The sequence below is a fragment of the Kogia breviceps genome, chromosome 16 (genome assembly GCF_026419965.1).
Source record: "Kogia breviceps isolate mKogBre1 chromosome 16, mKogBre1 haplotype 1, whole genome shotgun sequence".
Classification (NCBI taxonomy): domain Eukaryota; kingdom Metazoa; phylum Chordata; class Mammalia; order Artiodactyla; family Physeteridae; genus Kogia; species Kogia breviceps.
Window position 1 is genome coordinate 23,947,496 of NC_081325.1, and position 22,490 is coordinate 23,969,985.

The 22,490-nt window shown below is 44.3% G+C and overlaps 1 protein-coding gene across 11 annotated transcripts in view; it reads left to right on the forward strand.

Annotated features, from left to right (window-relative positions):
* ENOX1 (ecto-NOX disulfide-thiol exchanger 1) overlaps positions 1–22,490 on the forward strand; it is a 615,060-nt gene that overhangs the window by 493,297 nt on the left and 99,273 nt on the right. The window lies entirely within an intron of this gene.

A 22,490-nucleotide genomic window follows, 5' to 3' on the forward strand; every position in this document is an offset into this window, starting at 1 on the left:
AGAAGTGCTCACTCAAACGTAGGAGGCACCGAGGGAGACTGCTTGTCTGAGGGGAAGAGTGTTTCCTAAAGGGCCTGGGAACAACCACAGTCGCCACCTTTGCCAAAAAGGGAATAAAACACTCACCTCTCCCAGGCCTTTTCGGGTGACCAGGAATAGAGGATCTTTGCTAGTTTGGTTAGTAGAAGCCAAAATCAAGATTCCAGAATGGTCAAGTCATCAAGATTACAAAGTGGTCAGTTAGGTTGACCAGTCAGTTCCACATCCTGGCTATTGTGAATAGTGCTGCTATGAACATAGGGGTGCATGTTTCTCTTTGAATGATAGTTTTGTCCAGATATATGCCCAAGAGTGGGATTGCTGGATCATATGGTAATTCCATTTTTAGTTTTCTGAGGAACCTCCGTACTGTTTTCCGTAAGTCGGCTGCACCGACTTACATTCCCACCAGCAGTGTAGGAGGGTTCCCTTTTCTCCACATCCTCTCTAGCAATTGTTATTTGTAGATTTATTGATGATGTCCATTCTGACCCATGTGAGGTGGTACCTCATTATAGTTTTGATCTGCATCTCTCTAATAATTAGTGATGTTGAGCATCTTTTCATTTGCCTACTGGCTGTCTGTATTTCTTCTTTAGAGAAATGTCTATTAAGGTCTTCTGCTCATTTTTCAATTGGGTTGTTTGTTTTTATTGTTGTTGAGTTGTATGAGCTGTTTGTATATTTTGGAGATTAAGCACTTGTCAGTTGCATCATTTGCAAATATTTTCTCCCATTCCGCAGGTTGTCTTTTCATTTTTTTTTTTTTAATGGTTTCCTTTGCTGTGCAAAAGCTTGTAAGTTTGATTAGGTCCCACTTGTTTATCTTCATTTATATTTCTATTGCTTTGGGAGACTGAGCTAAGAAAACATTGGTACGATTTATGTCAGAGAATGTTTTGCCTGTGTTCTCTCCTAGGAGTTTTATAGTGTCATGTCTTATATTTAAGTCTTTAAGCCATTTTGAGTTTATTTTTGTGTATGGTGTGAGAGTGTGTTCTAACTTCATTGATTTTCATGCAGCTGTCCAACCTTCCCAGCACCACTTGCTGAAGAGACTCTCTTTTCCCATTTTATATTCTTGCGTCCTTTGTCAAAGATTAATTGACTGTAGGTGTGTGGGTTTGTTTCTGGGCTCTCTATAGTGTTCCACTGATCTGTACATTTGTTTTTATATCAGTACCACGCTGTTTTGATTACTGTAGCTTTGTAGTATTGCCTAAAGTCTGGGAGAGTTATGCCTCCTGGAAACAACCTAAATGTCCATTGACAGATGAATGGATAAAGAAGATGTGGTACATGTATACAATGGAATACTACTCAGCCATAAAAAAGAACAAAATAATACCATTTGCAGCAATGTGGATGCAACTAGAGATTATCATACTAAATGAAGTAAGTGACAAAGAGAAAGACAAATACCATATGATATCACTTATATGTGAACCTAAAATATGGCACAATTGAACCTATCTACAAAACAGAAACAGACTCCCAGATGTAGAGATCAGACCTGTGGTTGCCAAGGGGGAGGGATGGACTGGGAGTTTGGGGTTTATAGATGCAAACTATTGCATTTAGAATGGATAAACATCAAAGTCCTAGTGTATAACGCAGGGAACTATATCCAGTCTCTTGGGATAAACCATAATGGAAAAGGATATATATAAAAAAGAATGCCTGTATGTGTATAACTGAGTCACTTTGCTGTACAGCAGAGATTGGCACAGCACTGTAAATCAACTCTACTTCAATAAATAAATAAATAGCAGTCAGAATGCTCTGTTTTTCCAGGGCTTTAGAAGAGAATGCCAGAAGCATAAGATGATCACAAGAAAAAGCTCCTGCATCCAGACGTATACAGAGGGGAGTTTCATTTCCCTAGAACAGTGGTTCTTAAAAGCATGGTCCCCAGTCCAGCAATGTTAGCATCACCTAGGAACTTATTCGTAATGTAAATTCTTGGTGCTACTCGAGACCTACTAAATCAGACTCCAGAGGATGGGGGAGGGGGGATGTGAGATCCAGAATCTGTGATTTAAAACCTTCGGCAGAATCCTGATGCAGGCTAAAGTTTGAGAGCCACTGCCTTAGAAAATTTCCCTTTCATCCTCAAATTCCGTTCATTTGAATCTTTTAGAAGCTTAGCATAAAAGCAGGCACCACGCCACTACTTTCTGAAGCCATATATCCTTTGTCTGAAAAATGAACCGAGCATTTATGTGTCAATGTATGTCTCTTATTAAACTGATATCAGATTTCTCAGGACTGCTCAATTATTGGGTTTGGATTTGCTTATTTGAGGAAACGACCTTCCACACAGCGTTTCTATTCTTCAGACCTTCATATATCAGAAGAAGAAAGTGAGTTTTGCGTGTGATTTTTCTTAAATTCAATGAGCTCTTCCAATAAATAAATAAATAACTTTTAATCAGAGTTTTTCAGGGCATCTCTGCTTTTCTGATTATGAAGAATACTTCCTTGTACTTTTGCTGTTTACCACGTTTAGTAATTTACAGTGTGTCTTTGGCTAGATGAGGGGCAAGTTTACACAAAACCTGGATCCTTAACATCTTTATAAGGTAGGTGGAGAAGAAAAGAATGCAATCAATCAGGACGTCTGATTTGAACCTGTGGCTTTTTTTCCACCTTATTTTTTGGGGGAGTGGCATTTCTTTTTAAATAACCTGTCAATTTCTCAAGTAAGAAATATGTATAATTTCATAGCCTGCTTGGGATAAGACAAGAATAAAAATGACTCAAGAATAGTAATAGGCCACAGAGGAGATCTTACAGACCATGGCAGCAAGCATATACCTGCAGGACTGGCCCCTTGATCTGTGCTCTGGAAGAATCCGCAGGGATACCAAGGACCTCTCCTCTCAGTGGGGACCACACGGGTCCTCCCTGGAAGTTCGACTGAAGAGCCTTCTTCCCAGACCTCTGTGGTTTTCCTCCCAGGCATCTGATAAGAACCTGAAGTAGGACTTGAACTTGCAGAACTTTCTCCAGGCTCATTCCTTGGTCAGCAAAATCAATGAACACAATACAGTGCGTGTTCCACACCAGGCCGAGGGCAGAGATGAAAGAACCGGGGTTCAAATGCCAGGCCTTGAGGAGTTCAAAGTCTTTTTTGTGCTTTTCGAAATGAGACGGACCCAGAGAATGCGGTGTGTGGTTTATGAGGAAAGCGCAAGACTGATTGGAGGGAAGGGAAAGCAACTGACCTTCCTTATTCCGCTGGGCTCTCAAGATCCTGCCAGAAGGCAGGTAGGTGGTGGTGGTTCTTTCAGCCGTGCATATTCGGGGGGCGCAGCCTAACAGCAAGAATCCCATCTTGTCTTTTGACCAAGCTTCAGACAAGATCGTGTGAACTGCTGAAAGGGGGGGACTGAGGCCCTACAGCCTAAGGGAAACAGGTCTTCCAGTGGCATCTCCTTAGGTGACAGGCCACTCGGGTTTTTTTTGTTTGTTTTTGTTTTTTTGTTTTGTTTTTTTTGTTTGTTTGTTTGTTTTGCGGTACGCGGGCCTCTCACTGTTGTGGCCTCTCCCGTTGTGGAGCACAGGCTCCGGACGCGCAGGCTCAGCGGCTATGGCTCACGGGCCCAGCCGCTCGGCGGCATGTGGGATCTTCCCGGACCGGGGCACGAACCCGCGTCCCCTGCATCGGCAGGCGGATTCTCAACCACTGCGCCACCAGGGAAGCCCCACTCGTTTTTTTAGGTACAAATTTGCATGTGTTAGTCTAGTCACCTCCAAGCAGGCCTCCGAAAACAGAGCGCTCTACTGAACGGACAGAGGAATTGCCAGACCTGAAATAGAAGTAAACTTCTCCATCCTTTAAGGAATCCCTGCCCCCTCTTTTTCTGCGAAAACAGTGAGACCTTGCATTACGGGCAGCAGCTGGCTCAGGAATTCTTGGAAATCCCAGGGGATAATACCCTCTCTCCCCGGAGCCGGCCTGCCCTGCCCTGCCCTCCATCTCCCTCCTAGAACAAAAACCTGCGTGGGTTTTATTGCATTTCTGAGGGGGAGGTGGAGAGAATTGACTCTGGTTTTCAGAAAAAGCAAGGTTTATTATGTGAGGGCTTGTATGATACCTTGGGTTCAATTTTTTGTTTTTTTAATCAGAGTTTCTCAGGGCATCTCTGCTTTTCTGATTATGAAGAATACTTCCTTGTACCTTTGCTGTTTACCACGTATAGTAATTTACAGTGTGTCTTTGGCCAGAGTTCCGCCAGACCGGCTGTCACTTCCACATCCCTCTGGGCGGGCCAGTCACTGCTGCTCAGCCGGTGACTCTTAAAGGGAGAAAAGGAGTTTGCTGGAGCCAAACTAAGATGCTGATAAAAGTGAAAATGAGTTTTGCTAATACATTCGAAAATCAAGACAGATTTATCGAAGCATTCATTCAAGAAAATCGGCATCTTGCTCCAAAGTCTGTGAAGATAATTTTTGATAAAAATTCACATGTAGGGCTTCCCTGGTGGCTCAGTGGTCAAGAGTCCGCCTGCCGATGCAGGGGACGTGGGTTCGTGCCCCGGTCCGGGAAGATCCCACATGCCGCGGAGCGGCTGGGCCCGTGAGCCATGGCCGCTGAGCCTGCGCGTCCGGAGCCTGTGCTCCGCAACGGGAGAGGCCACAGCAGTGAGAGGCCCGCGTACCGCAAAAAAAAAAAAAAAAAAAAAAAAAAGAGTTGGTTGACTTCAATCACATAATCCCCTTCCTCTGGTCCCTGTCTTTGATGGTTCTGTCGCATAAGTTGATCAGAAGATGGTAGCCCTAAGAACACTTGCTCTGGTTAAACTGAAATGGCAGGCATTAAGAAGCGTGTTCAGACAAGAATGGCTCATTTCTCCACAGCGTTCAGAACTTTTGCACACCCAGAATTCAGTGCCACCTGCTGAAGAGACTATGGACGGGAGAATTGAAACTCAGCATCATGCTAATGATTGACAAACACTTGTCAAGCATCTTCTTGTGTTCAAGACACTGTGGACCCCGGGGGTATGGAGAGAGTTAGACACAGCCTACCCTGCGCTCTGAGGTGTGAGATGCTTTTAAAGAGATAAATAAAACATTTTAAGTTAATAGAAATACAGTGCCTGATGCCAAATATATTTTAAGCCGTTAATTTAAATTCAGGATAAAGCAGAATGAACGTCACTCTCCAGTGTATGTACCTAACCCAATATTTGGTGAGTATACATTGTACATTGAACACAGATTTTTAGAAGAGAGTAAATCTAAAATGGCCCTTGCTTAACAGACGACCCTTAAACCATTCCATATGCACAAATGCTCTTGGGTTTTAATTACACCTTATTTAAACTCTGAGCTCCTTATAGGAGCAGATACTCTTTTCATTATGAAGAATGTTTTCTGGGTTGTCAAGTTTCCATGGAAACTCACCACAGAATAGGTACGGACTTTTTTTTTTTTTTTTTTAATTCCAGTAAGAAGTCAAAGATTTTCCAACTCTTTCAGCCAACTGAGTCAAATTAGGGACTTATAATTAAGTTCACTTGGAATCAGCAGTATTCAGTCTGTCTAAACAGTTTCATATATAGCTGGAAGTCTTAGGTTAAAAAACTTAATAATAAGGCTCTCTCAGGCTATCCCCTGATCTCTTTGAACACCAGGACTGCCTTCATTTGTCTGATGCCGTTTATTTCCTGTATGGTAGTGCTTTGAAAAACATAAGAATGCCCAACAGACAGATTACACTTAGGCACGAGTCCAAGAAGAGGTTCACTGCAGCCCCCAGCACCAGCCTGGCCACAGAAGGGAAGGGCTACTGGAAAGTAGAACAGTGATGTGTGTCCGTCAGTTACCGCCAAGTTAAAGACGAGCGTTTTATTTCCAACCATGACAGGATGTCTTCTGGGACCCCAAGGGCCAAACAAGGAGGTGTGTGAGTAATTAAAACTTATATGGCTTAAAGATGATGAAATCAGTCTTCCGAGGTGGGCTGAGCAGCCTGCTTCATTCCTAATCTCTTGAAATAGAGCTTCATTAGCCAGGAGACAAGGCTTTTTTCTCTGTTTCTTCCCTTCGTTGATTTATTTTTAAAAATCTTGCTAATCTTGCCAAAGGAAATCAAATCATTGTTTATTTGGGGTCGATTTTTCAGTTCCTTGATTTCATGTGCAGTTACAGTTCCCATTTCGTAATGGATGTGTTTCTGAACAGTGTAGAAATCCTTTCTTTACCTTTTAAATGTAAGAGGCAGATGCTGTTAAACCGACCCCATGGAGCAGGATTCCTTTGTCACGGCAGCACCCCTGTCCAACCAGACGGTGCTTATCTGTTCTGTAAATTCACATTTGGAGGCTACACTGTCTTTAAGCGGAGCCCCTTTCTAATCTTATTTTTCTGTAGCCCGCGACAGTGCCGTATTCCCAACATCGCTCTCATATATGCACAGATTTTCCGTAATCGTGTGTTTCGTGTCAAATCGATTCGGGTTGCTGAAAACTGTGTTGTGTCTCGGAGACCACAGATTTTTCCCTAATGCTCCAGCCACTCAGCTGAGCGGCGCCTCCAGAAAACCCGGGCGAGCCCTGGTTGAGGGTCTCCATCGATTCACGCCTGGTCAGCACTAGCTTGGAGCCGGCTGCGTTCTCTGAATAGTTTTCTGTGTGACAGCCCAGCACATGCTCCCAGCTCAGCCACCTTGCAGAGAGGACTCCGGCTCTGTCAAGCCCCGGCTTCTGGCCTGGTGACAGGAGCCCCTGGAGCGTGGTGAAGGGCTCTCGGGCTGATGGGTAGTTGGCGGGCAGAGGAGAAGAGTGAGCAGCTTACCAGTCAACGTTCAGAAAGGGAGAAGTGCGGAGACCTTGACCCAGGAGGAGTGTAGACAAATGGCCAGTGGGCAGCACGAGGTCACGGCACGGCCGCCCGTGCCCAGCCTGTTGCGCTGTGATGCCTTTCAACTGCCAGGGGCACCGGGATCTAGATTGCAGTTTATTATGTTTTGGGGGCATTTCATTCTGATAAGTTTTGATGCAGGATCATTACATAGGGGAGTAGATTTAATCCCGTTTTCTTAGCAGGCTCTGAGGACACTGAGGGGATATTTATGTAATAAGGTGCAAAGTTGCTATGGAAAATACTATAGCAACCTAACATCTTCGTAGAGCCAGGCAGCCACTTATAACAGCAGTCTAAATTTACATTTATTTTAGTGTCATTTTATCGACACTCTTAGTATCTCATTCTGACAGGCTGTTAAAATATGTTTTCAGCTTGCATTTGAGCAAAATTAACACAGTGTTGTTGGAATTGAAGTGGGGTTTGCACAACTTCTGGAAAAATGCAGAATATTGTCGAGGGAGTTTAGATGACAGAATTTGGGTAAGTTTGTAACTCTCTTCTTTCTCTTTCCTAAATGTAGGAAAGAATCCTTAGTGGCATTTATTCCTAGTTTTTCCTCTTAGTTGGTAACTAACGAGTCAGAATTTCTGATTACCAAATGAGGATTATCCTTTTCAACACTGACGTAATTTTTTAAGTGCTCACCTATGATTCTAGCTGGCGCTTATAGAAAACACTTTTAGTAGATCAGTTTATTGCCCTCCAGCAGCGTGTGACTTTTTGAAAATGAAATCTATTTTTTATATAAAAAATACCTATTCATTTTGGAAAGTCTAATGATTAAGAATAATAAAAGATAAAACAGTTATAACACTACAAAAGACTCTTTAGTTTCTGATTCGTTTTCTTCACAGCCTAACTATATAAGCATTTTTGTATGTATTTCTTTAATATATACATGATTGTTTTTAGTCAGACCTTTTTGTATAACAGGTGGGGTTTTTTAAAGCTTTTTTTATATATTAATGAAATAGAAAATATAGAGCAAGTGCGTGTGTATCCTTTCTGGATCATGGGCTCCTTCCCGTGAACCTTTAGGACTTCAAGCTGTAATCTTTGAGGTGGTCAGAGTAGATACCTGAGGTCATTAAAGCCTGAAAATTGGGCCAGCCCTCCCCAAAGCATCTTTCAGGTCCCTTAAATGTGAGTGTGGCAGAGAACTATAGATACGTAGCTGGTTAGTAGCGGAAAGATAGTATCTATTGATTTTCTTCTCTACCTCTCCATCTGAAATCTTAAAGTGTGACTTTAACACCGTTAAAGTGGGACATTGGCCGAAAGAATCGATACCAGACTATATTAAAACCTATGCTGCTACCAGCTTCTTGGTCCTGATGTACCGTTTATGAACGCCACTGTCCTAATTCTCCTGTGCTTTTATACCGCATCGTTCATCAAGACACAGTTGGCGACATAAAGTTATTGTACCTTGACTCCTAACACTGTTGCCCGTAAGCCTCATTAATCCAAGACCTGAAGATCTACCGTAGGAATACAGAAAGTGAGGACAGATAGCCAATTGAATTCCGGTGAGCCACACTCAGTTAAATGCCCCATAACTAATGGAAAAAGTAATTGACAGAAGTAGCAGTAATTATTTCTCCCCTTTCTTAGAAATTCCACCTTCCATTTATGATACTTAGAAGCGCTGGACATTGAAGTTTATAGCAATTTTAAAATTTATTATTATAGTGAGCGCTCCCATGTCTAAATGGCTTACAGACTCCTCTGTTTTACTGGCATGCATGTCCTTGATCCCAAAGTGTGCTCAACAGACCTTCTCCCCAGCTCCAGGACACAGTTTGGGAAGCTTTCTGGGAAGGGGCTAGAGAAGGGACGTTTTATTTGAGACTCCCCATTACCAGCAGAGAAGTAGGGAGACACATTTCTGGAGCAAAAGTTGGAAAACAGAGTCGATTCATTGTAGTGCTTCAGGGAGGGTGTTGCAGGTTCTTTATTGAGCCCATTTTACTGAAAACTTCTAGAGCCGCTGTGGCCCAGACACCTCTGCGTTCCACTTCCTGCATGTGGGTCATTGCCGCTTGAGGCAGTTACCCAAATTTTCAGTTGTCAGAATTACCTTAGGAATATGTAACTATCTAACACTAGGGTATTGGTTAATTAATCATATATCCGTAAGCAGCCTTGAAAACAACCATGTTTTAGAAAACTATATGATGGCATGAGAGAAGGTTCTCTGTATATTGCTAAGTGATTTTTAAAAAGCAGTTACAAGGGCTTCCCTGGTGGCGCAGTGGTTGGGAATCCGCCTGCCGATGCAGGAGACACGGGTTCGTGCCCTGGTCCAGGAAGATCCCACATGCCGCGGAGCAACTAAGCCCGTGAGCCATGGCCGCTGGGCCTGCGCGTCCGGAGCCTGTGCTCCGCAACGGGAGAGGCCACAACAGTGAGAGGCCCGCATACCGCAAAAAAAAAAAAAAAGCAGTTACAAATCAATGTACAGATCATTCCAGTTGTGTGTTTGTGTATGTGTTGTATTCACAATTTATATGTTAGGGGGAAATCTGTAAGGAGATAGGTCAAAATTTTCAGAGTGACTATTTGTAGATGGTGTGATTACCAGTGATCTTTTTTCTTATTTTTGCACCTCAAAAACTTCTACCGAACATACATGTATTATTTAAATAATTGGACTACAGCAAATATTAATATAAAAATTACCCAGGAGAATCTGTGGTAAAATTTGTATTGATTGAGGAATACTACCTGGCCATTTCTGATCACAGGAAAGTTGAAAGTAGTCATGAATCGTAACTGGTATCAGATGATAGAAGTTTATTGAATTGCCCTCTTTCGCTTCAAATTGGGGAATAATCACCTTTAATTTTCCATAATATTTTACCTTCCTAGACCACATCGTCTTGCAGTTTCCTATTCCCAATATGATCATATTTGTGTAACTATTTAATTAAGGATCCAAGAAATAATTCAAGTTCTGATCCAGGCAGACATGTTGAATTCTTACCCACAAGGAGACTGGCAACCATGAGTCTCTTCAGACATGAAGAGACCCTTAGAAAGCACCTTGCGTTAATAACCTTCTCCTTTCTTCACAAACAGGAATGTGCAGTCCCATGTTGAACAGTTAACATTATTTGCCCAAGATAGTAAGTGGAAGGTACTAGAACTAGAGCTAGTACTAATACTAGGTATTAGTACTAGAAGTCAGTACTAATTTTCTTCTTTCCATGTTAATGACCTTTCTATGGCACCACTAAATGTTGTGGGAAGAAAAGCTCCAGAATAGAATATCCCTCAAATGCCGTTAAGTGGCATCGTAAGAGTCAGTAAAATCAACCAAGGATTTTGAATGCCTGCTATGTGCGTGGCACCATGATGCCGTTTGGAAGCAAAGGTAGGCTGGAGATGTTTATTACCTTAAAATGTTAATCCCGACCAGGCTGACTGGGGCTTTTGCTTAGTCTTCCCATTACTTTCTGGATTTTTCTGCTGACTAGAAAGAGATTGGCTTCAACATAGGCAGTGCATCCAGCAAACTGTTTTCTAGCCCATTCCAACAGAAATGCCAGCTTTTAAAAATATTCAGGAAATTGGCACAGTCCCTTTTCTAGCTGAATGATATTTATTTCCTCAAAAACAACCAGCTCTATGGCTTTGGGCAAGAAGAAGAACTGCTTTGAAGAGGCAAAGTACATCGGGAACGAATCATGCCATGTCATGTATTCCTTTGGTAAAGTGGACACACTGTCACAGCCCAAGTCTTCCATTCCCTGACTCTCCAAAAAGGCAAAGAGAAAAATAAAACTACTTCTCTAAACACAAGCACAGATATGATGATTGATCTGCAATGATCTGAGCTACAATATTAGTTCTTTGATTTCCCATCTCATCCCATGTTTCCCCTGCATCCCCAGGGCCTGGGAGAGCCTACCTGAAAATCATTCATTGCCTCTCCATCTAATTTCAAGACTTACTGAAGCGCTCTCCATCCTTCCTTGTTCCCGAGGCTTTTCTTTATGAGATCTACCCCTCAATCAATCTTAAAAATAAAAGTTTGAGGGAGATGACCTGCAATAATATCAGTGTTACTGAGATGTACAGACTCAGGGAAGTTTTGATCGGGAAGAGATCTTAGAAGTAATATGTCCTCTCTCTTCTTACCGCATGTTCAAAATTAATGAGAAAAATGTGGGTTTTACCACCAAACAATCATCAGCTAGAATGCTGAATAATGTCTGCAGGTTTGTATTGGGGATATATTTTTTTGTAATTACAAGTTTTCAGGTAAAACTTAAGTGATAACACATATTTGGCAAATCTCTTGGAAGTAGGATATGAGATTTAATTCTTCTTTTAGTGATTTACCAGTTGGTTGATTAAGAAATGTCTCCACCTGCCATACTAGACTTTTCTCATATAGTTTATATAATCCGAACGTCGTAAAGCCATCCATTTCTCTATCCTTAGCTCTTTGCTTCCATGAAATTGTCTTAAGCAACGCCATCATACAAAGCAATGATAAAATGAAAACATTTAGTGAATTCTTACTTATGACATGTATGGGACCGTGATATCATTTGTCTTGCAGTGCCATAGTAAGGGGGGAAAAATAGCAAACGAAGTCTTGTAAGACTATTTGAGACTCAGTCTTTGATCTGAGAGTGGTGTTTATCTGCTCTGGAAAATCCTAGTAGGGCTTCCCTGGTGGCGCAGTGGTTTAGAGTCCACCTGCCGATGCAGGGAACACGGGTTCGTGCCCCGGTCCGGGAAGATCCCACATGCCGCGGAGCGGCTGGGCCCGTGAGCCATGGCCGCTGAGCCTGCGCGTCCGGAGCCGGTGCTCCGCAATGGGAGAGGCCACAACAGTGAGAGAGGCCTGCGTACCGCCAAAAAAAAAAAAAAAAAAAAGATAGGGGACTTGGCAAGGTGAAGGATGGAGCTAAAAGGGGAAACAACAAAGAAATAAGTAAGGTTAACATTTGAAACTTTTTTTCCTGGAACTACGTTGAAATGATTGCAGATGGAAAGTAGAGCTTTTTTTTTTTTTTTTTAGTAATCAAAAGTTGTTAAGTCCTTGGGCTTTTGAAATAGAAATCAAAACTTAAATTGGACCTTTTGCCCCAGCTATATAACATTTTGGCTCCTAAGGAGATGCTGGGTCATCAGCACCATGTTAACAAAGCACTTGATATAAAACCATCCGTGGTGCCTTCTCCTCCATGTTCAGTAAAAAGCTAGTAAAGAGAGAGCTGCTTTCTCAGAGGAATTCTTTTCACCTTTCAGAAACAAAATATTTCATGCTAATTTCTGCTTAATTGGAGGGAAGTCATTTCTTTAAAATCATTGAATATGACTTTGAAGTCTCTTACATCCGCGACCTCTTTAATTCAATCAAGGTCACCTCCTAAACTTGCCCAGACAGCACTATTTCTCAATTAGAAAAAGGGGTAGGGCTTCCCCGGTGGCCTAGTGGTTGAGAATCCACATGCCAACGCAGGGGACACGGGTTCGATCCCTGGTCCGGGAAGATCCCACATGCCACAGAACAACTAAGCTCATTTGCCACACTACTGAGCCTGTGCTCTAGAGCCCGTGGGCCACAACTACTGAGCCCGCGTGCCGCAACTACTGAAGCCCGCGCGCCTAGAGCCCGTGCTCCACAGTGAGAGAAGCCACCGCAACGAGAAGCCCACACACCGCAACGAAGAGTAACCCCCGCTCGCTGCAACTAGAGAAAGCCCGCATGTGCAGCAACGGATACCCAACACAGCCATAAATAAATAAATAAAATTTAAAAAAAAAAAAAGAAAAAGGGGTAGAGCTGTTTTAAAGCATTTAGCATCTGATTAATAGCGCTGAACTGGGGCTTCAGCACTTGCAGAGGGCTTCTAAGGAGTTGCCAGTAAGAATAAGACATTGCTGCCTGGAAAAGTATACCCTTCAGAAACCAAAAGCAAATCATTTTAATGAACAAAGCAAAAACTGCATTTTTTATGGGGATGTGAGAAAGATGATCGTACTCAATATACAGCAGGTTTTAATATCCAAGCAACTCTCTCCCAGGGAAAAATTGCTATAATTTAGCCATCCAGACAGTTTATAAAATGCATGCACTTTTCCCTGCCCAAGGACTCTGAGTTTGTCAAAGCAGGATTTTGTCGCACTCAGGCTCTGCGGATGGGAAGAAGTAATGAGAAGAGGTGTCCAGTTGACAAATGTGAGCTGGAGCCATCCAAGTAGAGAAGAAATCAAGAGTTCTGAAAATAAGTTTTTGAGAGACTTCCTTCCAAGTTTCCTTCCCATTTTCTGGGCCTGACTGAGGAACGCCGAGCTCACCTTGACGCTCTTCTGAAGAGAGGTGGTCAAACCACTAGAAAAGCTCTGAGAAAGTGGCCTACATGAGTGCGAATTGGTGTCCCTGGAAGAGAGGTTTTAGAGCCACCAAACAGAGTGCAGAAATAACTTTGAACCAGATGAGGTCAGAGGCCCCTTGAGGGATCTTCGTTTTGTTTCCAGCGTGGCTTGGCAAATGATGTCCCTTCCCTAAGCCTCAGCTTTCTTAGCAGTAACATAAGGCTCATCCTAAGAGGGTTTCCTTGAGGTTGTAAGAAATAACCAATTAAGGGTTTCCGTGGCATTTTGCAAATGGTACTGTGACAATGTGGAGAGTGGATGCTGCTAAGCAGTAACAAAGGTAAAATGAGCAGTTCGCAGCCCTGGCTGCACACAGGAAAGACCTGGGAAGCTTTATACAACAAACACCAATGCCTGGGGGTTAATGCCCAGCCATCTGTGTTATCAAAATGCTCCTCAGACGAGTCTGATGCACAAAGGATTGGAAACCACTGGCGTGTGACATGAAGATTCACGGCTGTCAATTATAGGTGGGAAAGAAGAAAAAAGAAAACAAGTAGAGGTAAGGTAACAAAATATGAGAACAAGAAGACAATTAAAATGAAGTAGAAGATAAAAATGATTAGTGGAGAGGAAGTGACTGACATGGGCAATATTAAAGGACCAAAGAAAGAAGAAATGAAAGGCAGGTGGTTTATTCGTTTAAATATGGCATGCGTGACACGGGTGGAGAACCCCCCTCATCATATCTGTGCGAGATGCATCCAAGTATCCTTTGGTTAATTGGAAAAAAGACTAGCTTAGAGGAAAGGAAAAATTAAAATAGCCTGGATGCAGAAAGACAGAGTCCCTGCTTTTCTCTGATGCTAGGAGAATAGCCAAGGACTATTTTCCCATCCATCAGTGGTGACAGAAAGAAGCAGGGATGCCTGGGCATTTGCCAAAGAGAAAAGCCTCAGAGGACCTAGCAACTGGTCTGGGGAGAGTGTACACGCAGGAAGGGCCTCCTCTCCTCCACTGAGAGGCTGGTCCAAGGGCCCTTGGTCAAGGGTGATTAGTTCCCACAGAGCACGGAGGTATAGCCCAGCCTCTCCTGGGTGCAGGCCACAAACCTGCTGAAGCCGAGCTTTCTCCAGAAATATGGCTGCAAATGAAAGTAATACACAACCACATTTAGTAGGTCAGAAAAATGTGTTTTGGAGACACTGCCTGGAGGATTTATGAAAGCATTCAGTCACAGTATCATCACGGGAAAGGCAGTAACCAGCATTCAGAGAGGAGCAGGGAGATAGATGAATGAAATGTGAGAAGGCAAGGCAGGTGGCAGAGAACCCTGGAAGGCTGTGTTGGATGGTAAAAGCTGGAGAAGAGTAGGTCCTTTCAATAACAGAGAAGCCGTTAGAAAAGGCTGAGAGAAAGCAGGCATCAAAAAATAATGAAAGAGGGCTTCCCTGGTGGCGCAGTGGTTGAGAGTCCGCCTGCCGATGCAGGAGACACGGGTTCGTGCCCTGGTCCGGGAAGATCCCACATGCCGCGGAGCAACTAAGCCCGTGAGCCATGGCCGCCAGGCCTGTGCGTCCGGAGCCTGTGCTCCGCAACGGGAGAGGCCACAACAGTGAGAGGCCCGTATACCGCAAAAAAAAAAAAAAATGAAAGAAACACAAGCCTGGAAAAAAGTTATGGTCTCTAGAGGCTAGTGAAGAGGTTCCAAAACTTCGGTGTGCATTAGAGTTACTCCAGAAACTTGCTGAAATGTACAACCCCAGGCCCCCATTTCAGAAACTCAGATACAGAGGGTCTGGGATGGGTCTAGGAATTCTCACATAGGAGATTCCAAGGTGGGACAGATGGAGGCTGTGTGTGGAACAAACTTCCAGGACTGCTGGCCTGGAGACACCAGTTCTTTTTTCATACCAGTGTCATTTCTACCTTGGTTATGTATCTAGAGAGGATGGGAATCTTTTTTCCCTGGTGCCAGGCACAAACACGTGGGCTTCAATAAACCAGTCTCAGCGTTGGTGGTGAGGCTGGTAGGGAGGGGAATTCACTGCCCACCGTTTCCCACCAGCCTTGGTTCCCAGTCCGTGGACTGGATAGAGTTTGTGTGCAGCACAAAACCCAAGGGAAGAGAAAGCCTTTCTATTCAACGCATCTTTGTTATCCCAAGTATTTGGTGTCTTAAAAGAAAAGCTTTGTGGGAAATATCACTCTTCCTTGCAAAGGGCAATGCCTAGGACTGAGAACACACTTTAGGTGTGGGCTGACCTCCACTGCACATTTCAGAGGGATACGTTTTTTTTTTTTTTTTTTTTTTTTTTTTTTTTTTTTTTTGCGGTATGCGGGCCTCTCACTGTTGTGGCCTCTCCCGTTGCGGAGCACAGGCTCCGGACGCACAGGCTCAGCGGCCATGGCTCACGGGCTTAGTTGCTCCGCAGCATGTGGGATCTTCCCGGACCAGGGCACGAACCCGTATCTCCTGCATCGGCAGGCGGATTCTCAACCACTGCGCCACCAGGGAAGCCCTGGAGGGATACGTTTTATGTAGTAGTAACCAGCCGTGAGAGAGAGAGAGAGAGAGAGAGAGAGAGAGAGAGAGAGAGAGAGAGAGAGAGAGAGAGAGAGTGTGTGTGTGTGTGTGTGTGTGTGTGTGTGTGTGTGTGTGTGTAGGGGTTTAGAAGGAGTAGAAAAACATCACTCCTTGAGGGGAAGGTTTCTTGAAGAAAACTGGAAGTGACCATTTGTTAAAAGGGAAAGAAATCTGCCAGTTGGGAGGAGAGAAAGGTGTTGGCCCGGCCCTGGCATTGCAGGCAGAGGAGAAATGAGAGGAGTAATGCCTTCGGAGGGAGGGTTGCTGTTTAAAGCTACTCTCTTTGGATGAGACCAACCACTAGTGAGGGTGGAGCACGGTCCCCCTGGGGGAGGTGTGCTGTCTGTGAGGGGGGAACATGACCAGGGAGGGAGCACTGTTCCTGAAGACCCGTGTCATTCTGTGATGTATCTTGGTCTAAGGCTTGACGGCCCTAACAAAGACTCTCTAAAGCTTTCAGAGAGTTAGAAAAAACTGTACCTGCATCTTGGAAATCGAAATAGGGGTTGCAAGTGAAAAAGAAAACGGAAGACTAAGCAAAAAAAAAAAAAAAAAAGAGAGAGTTGGGGCAAGTGCCCTTCTCGATGTGTCTGCTGCTGGGACCCAAGACGTCGAGCCCTTAGCAACCCAGCCTCCCCTCCTCCCTGCACCCATCTTACCCTGTCCCCTGGGCACTGGCTCCTTCTGGAGTCGGCAGGGTCCTTTGGGAAAGGGGTCCTCACGGTGGGACGGCCCCACTTCCACTGCTTGTAGCTTTTCACAGTGTGAGCCTGACTTCAAGGCCCAGCCCCGCCCCGCCTGCTTCAGAAAGGAGCCTCACCACCCCCAGCTTTCCTTTCCCAGCCTCTTCCTCGGTCTGACCCCCACGGCTCGTGGTGGGGAGAGCAGGGAAGCGACCTCCCCGCATCCATACCTGTATCATTTTCCCCATCGCTGGGCATGGAGCCCCCGAGGTCAGGCGGGGTGCTTGCCTAGAGCAGGCTCTGAGCCGAGGTTTGCGGGCCTCACTGCAGCTGTGCTTCCCTGAGGACTCTCAGGGCCTCCCTCACCCAGCAGAGCATCCTTCAACCTTTTAAATGGCAGACACCCTGCTACTGGAAGAAGCGAGCATGCCTCTTTCCTTCACTTACTTTCCTCCACGGACAATGGGAGAGTTGGGGGAGGTATTAGATATAATAAGGTCGATGGAAAAGCGGTAAGGCGTGAATGAGGTGAATTCTCAGCAGCGTCAGTGGCCCAGATGTACCGCACGGTCACGGCCACCGGTGCAGACCGCTTCCTTAGGAGGAGCTCCGTGGACAGGGCGACAGAGGATTTTCTTTTCCTGAGTCACCTGCTGCCGGTTGCGCCTGCAGACTCGCATTTAAGCCATTATAATAACAAGATCCAGGTTACCTGCACTCTCTAAGTTACCCTTATTCCACTGGCCTCACACAAAGATGGAAATAGACCCTGCATTGTGCTTCTGGTGAGCTCTCCCTAATCATAGCTAATGCGCAGACCATAATACACACTACAAATAGAAAATGTTATGTCAGTGCTAAGTTGTAATAATAATAATCCTGCAAAACCGTAGCTGAAGGAATTCCCGCCAGCAGTGGGAGGAAGATTGCTGCTTCAGTGGCGATACAGCTGTTACTGGAAAACAGATTGATTATAGTTCGTCCGGACCACGAGAGGCTGTCTCGCAAGAGACTGTGCAGCAGGAGCCTCTGATGCTCTCCAGCTCTGTTCCTGGACGCTGGCGGGCACCGATATGACAGCGTTCCAAGGACCCCGTGTTTTGGTCACCTGAGGATCATCTGATGCTTGTCCTGGGCCTTCCTGAGCCTATTCAGACCCTGGGGAATCTGTGGGAAGAAGCGTTTTCACTGCCTTTACTCCAGCTGAAGGTGCAGGACACCTAGAAAAGCAGAACGTAGAGGAGTTGGGTGGGGTAGGCACTGGAACACTGGTCCTTTGGGACTCCTGAGACCAGGCAGAGTCCTTGGACACGGCTCTCTTCATAGAGCCTTTTTAAAAAAATTTTTATTTCAATATAATTGACTTACAATGTTGTGTTAGTTTCAGTTGTACAGCAAAGTAAATCAGTTATAATATATATATATATCCATTCTTTTTTATAGATTCATTTCCACTGTAGGTTATTATAAGATGTTGAATATAGTTCCCTGTGCTATACAGTAGGTCCTTGTTAGTTACCTATTTTATATATAGTAGTGTGTATATTTTAATCCTAAACTCCTAATTTATTCCTCTCCCTTTACCCTTTGGTAACCATAAGTTTTCTATGTCTGTGAGTCTATTTCTGTTTTGTCAGTAAGTTCATTTGTATCATTGTTTTAGATTCCACATATAAGTGATATATGATATTTGTCTTTCTCCGTCTGACTTACTTCACGTAGTATGAGAATCTCTAGGTCCATCCATGTTGCCGCAAATGGTAATATTTCATTCTTGTTTATGGCTGAGTAATATTCCATTGTATATGTGTGCCACATCTTCTTTATCCATTCATCTGTTGATGGATACTTAAGTTGCTTCTGTGTCTTGGCTGTTGTGAATAGTGTTGCTGTAAACATTGGGTACATGTATCTTTTCAAATTAGAGTTTTCTCCAAAAGAAGAACAGATCTGAAGGAATCAGGCTCCCTCACTTCAGACTATACTGCAAAGCTGCAGTCATCAGAACAGTATGGACTGGCACAGCAACAGACATCTAGATCAGTGGAACAGGATTTAAATAGGATAGAAAGCCCAGAATAAACCCACGCACTTATGGTCATTCATGGAGCCTTAATAACTGGCCGAGGCCCAGGAGCTCAGTGGTCGGTGGTCTCAGTGCAGCCATTTCAGAGGAGGGGGACACAGCATAGAAGGTGGGATCCCTGAGCAGATCAAGTCAGGCCTCAAGGCTCCAGAAGCCTGAGTTTAACTTCTGTATGGCTCATTCCCAGACTCCTCCTGCAGAAGTTCTACGTGTGTTCATTTTAAAATGGGCTCATCCTCTCTGCCTCCGTAGTGGAGCCCCTCTCCTGCAGAACAGTCCCCAAAAAGACCCAGCAAGGGAATGTTTGCCTCTGTTAGGAGCTGATCAGGTCCCACAGCAGGGTCCCTGGTTTCCTTCACGCTTGAGCTGCGGCGCTTACCTGCGAGGGGCCACCCCAGTGCCATCACGTCGGGGAGTGTAGGTTCTGGCGTCCCCCTTGCAGAGGGGGGACGTCCCCTCCAGCCAGCTGTGCAAACCTCCACATCTCTCAAACTCAGTCCCATCACTTGGAAAATAAAAATAATAGTTGTATTTACTCTGTCATGTTTTTGTGAAGGTGAAAGGAGATTGTGCATACGTTTCCTGGCACATAAAATCGTTAGCTATTACTACCACTGTTACTATTCCTATGACTACGGCTACTCCTGCTGCTACTGCTACTATTATTGGGGGAAAACGGGGGAAGCGAAACAGTAGTGACTGTACCTTTTGCCCAGATTTCCCCCTCCCTCCATGAGGAGGTGGCTGGGGCATGGAGACAGGGCTGGGACAGGACTGCCTTCACAGGTGCAACGCATGGGGCTGAGGCTCATTCAGAAGGTCGAGGAATGGAACCAGAATGCCAAGCTGAGCCTGTGGTGCCGTCAGACGTTTTTGTCCAAACAAGCCAGTTGTAGCTCCAGTTCAGAAGCCAGGGGATAGAAGCGGCCGTGGCCTGAGCTGCCGCTCTCCAAGTGTGGTCTCGGCCATGGCAGCATCAGCAGCACTCAGAGCTTGGAGGAATGCAGATTCTTAGGCAGCATCCCAGGCATATACCCCTTTGGAAACTCTGGGGAAGGGGTCCAGAAATACGTGTTTAACACGCCCACCAGGAATTTCTGATTCAAGCCAATATTTGGAAAACTCTGGGTTAGAGTAATGCCAGCTGTTTTACAAATAAGTTCCAAACCTTCAGGTGTCTTTACCAAAGAAAAAGAAGTTTATTTCTTGGGCACAGTAGAGTCCAAAGCAGATATTCTTGGTCTGTGGGCACCTTTCCTCCACGTGATGACTCAGAGACCCAGCCAGGCCCATTCCGGCAGCAGGAAGGTAATGAGGGATTGAGCAGAGGGTACACCTCACACCCCCCTCACACTGCATCAGTGAGAACCAGTCAGATGGCAGCCCCTGGGCCAGTCGTCTCTCAGGAACAAGCTTCACTAAGCAGAGAAAAGCATGACACAGTGTGTTGCCTGTGCTGCAGCAATGCCACTGGACCCCCACCCCAGGCACCCTGCAGGAAGAGGAGCAAAATGCAGGAAGGCAGGTGGAACCTGGGGATGGTCCCTAAGTGCCCAGGCCACGGGGGCTGGAAGGCGAGCTGATACGGTGGCCGTATCTTCCAGGTCTCAGACCCACCCAGTCGTCCTGGGTTCTGGACCTTTCAGCACAAGTGCCTTTCTGGACAGCAGCCGATGAAAACCTTGGAAAAGACCTTCTTTGCACGTGGGGAGGAAATGCACTGCCGGGCAGCGTCCTCCCAGCATTTCAGGAGGACATCTGGCAAAGTGGAAGGGGGACGTTAAACACAGAGTCCCCCAACGACACCAAGACAAACAGTTTTCGAGAAATCCAGATACTGTTGGAAACGATATGGTAAAGTGTTTGATTATTTAGTTGCATCTTCCCTGAGCATGAAAGAGATATTAACATACTGTCCTCTTACAGGGACATATCCCAAAATAACTTACATATTTTCATATAAGGCCAATTATTTTTCTGAGGCTGGCTCAGGCTGCTAAGAGAGAGATTTCGAGGCTTTCAGCAGAGTATTACTTAAAGAAAGTAAGCATGCCATTATCTGTTCCCAGGGAAACACAGTAAGTAATGGAGGAGGCAAAGGAGGAGGTCACTCTGACCATAATTAATACAAAGACTAATGGTTTATATAGGATCTAGTCAAGGGTGCAGCAAGGTGCTGTAATGCCTTTAAGCCTCTTCTTCAGCAGTGCAATTTAATCTTTGGATCAACTTATATACACTTTGGTAATTTTAGTAGTCTAGTGCTGTTTTGAAATGGAATTTAATCTTGTTTAGCAGAGTTTTTCCAACGTCGTTATTTCACTTTTGATCCAATCAGAAAATCCTTGTAACAGAATTTTCCTAAGGTCCTGAGCAAGTATAAACTGATGCCGACACTGGCCTTCCCCTCGTGGAGGCCACAGCTCTCCTCACAGGGCTTCACTATAAATAGCTGATTGGTGAATGAATGAATGATAATCCAGAGGCATCCCTGGACTCAGCAGTGCCTTTAAAATCACCAAAGGAAAATTCAGTTATGTTCAGAATAGTTTACATTTAAAGTGCCTCACTGTATTCTTTTTTTTTTTATTTTATTGAAAATTGGAAATCCACGTTAGCTAAATATTCTATTTATTGGAACACAGTACAGTCCACAGGGATTCCTACAAAAAGATGCATGCTGTTGTTTATTTTTAATCCTTCTTATTTGAATAGTGGATTGGTTGTACTGTCTTTCAAGGGGTCAGTTTTATCACAGAAGCTTCATTATACATTGTTCAGAACTGTTTAATACAGTGTCCTAGAAAGAATGAAAGAGAAAAGAGAGAAATGAAAGGGTGGTCCTTTCAAGTTTCTGGATTTGGAATACACTGAGAAATGATGTTAAGTTAGAAATTATTAGGATTTTGTTTCCTTTAGAGCTCTGGTCCAAGAAACATCATCTAGCTTCTTCCAGGAAGCTTCATCTGAGGGGTGGATCCATGCAGATGCTGAATAATGTTTACAAACAGGTGACCACAAGTTAAGTGGAGTCAATATATAATTTCTCACCCTTTAGAAGAAAACCACTTTGCTGCCACATGAGTAACCAACATTTCCTTTGCAAATATGAAGCTTGAAATTATTTAATAAGGAATGTAAATCAGTTATATGCCCCAATTATAAAAACGTTGATGGGATTGGCTATGGTATTGATTTGGGGAGGGTTGGGGGTGGATGGAGTTACAGCTGCTGGGTTTTTTTAATCTGTTTTAATATGATGATATCACATTCGTATTCCAGAAATGCAAATGACACTGCATCCTACTTGGTAGGAACAGTGGTCAGTTGGCTTAAGCCAAGAATAAGAAACGTCAGCAGTGCCATTCCACAGTCTTATAAGAGAAGCCCTAAAATAATGGATGGTGCACTTCCCTATATGTATTTATGTTCAGACAATTTATTGAAATAACGTTGCTGGCACATGCTTTATAGCTGCTTGCATTTTGCTACACAGATTTCAGCATATCTTGCAGACTATGCAATTCATTTGGAAAATGTGATTTCCATCCCCGCATACTAATCGATTTCTTCGCAAACACCTGCTATCAGTTATGATAATAAAAATGCCACTCTGAATTGAGAAAGGGCCAGATAGAGCTTCCTAAGGAAATGACTTAAGTGTCTTTGAATGCTACTAAATGCAGTAATGGGCTTCTGTAGCGCCAACACTTTTTCCATCATTTGCATTTTCTGTAATTTTGCCCTATTACAACATCCCCCTCTTAAATGATGCCTCATAACCATTTCCTTAGGGGTTGGTAAACTGAGTTGTCAGGAGTTGGTACCTCAGGGTGTGGACAAGATCTGAAGTTGGGCTGTGCAGTGTTGAAAAAGCACTAGC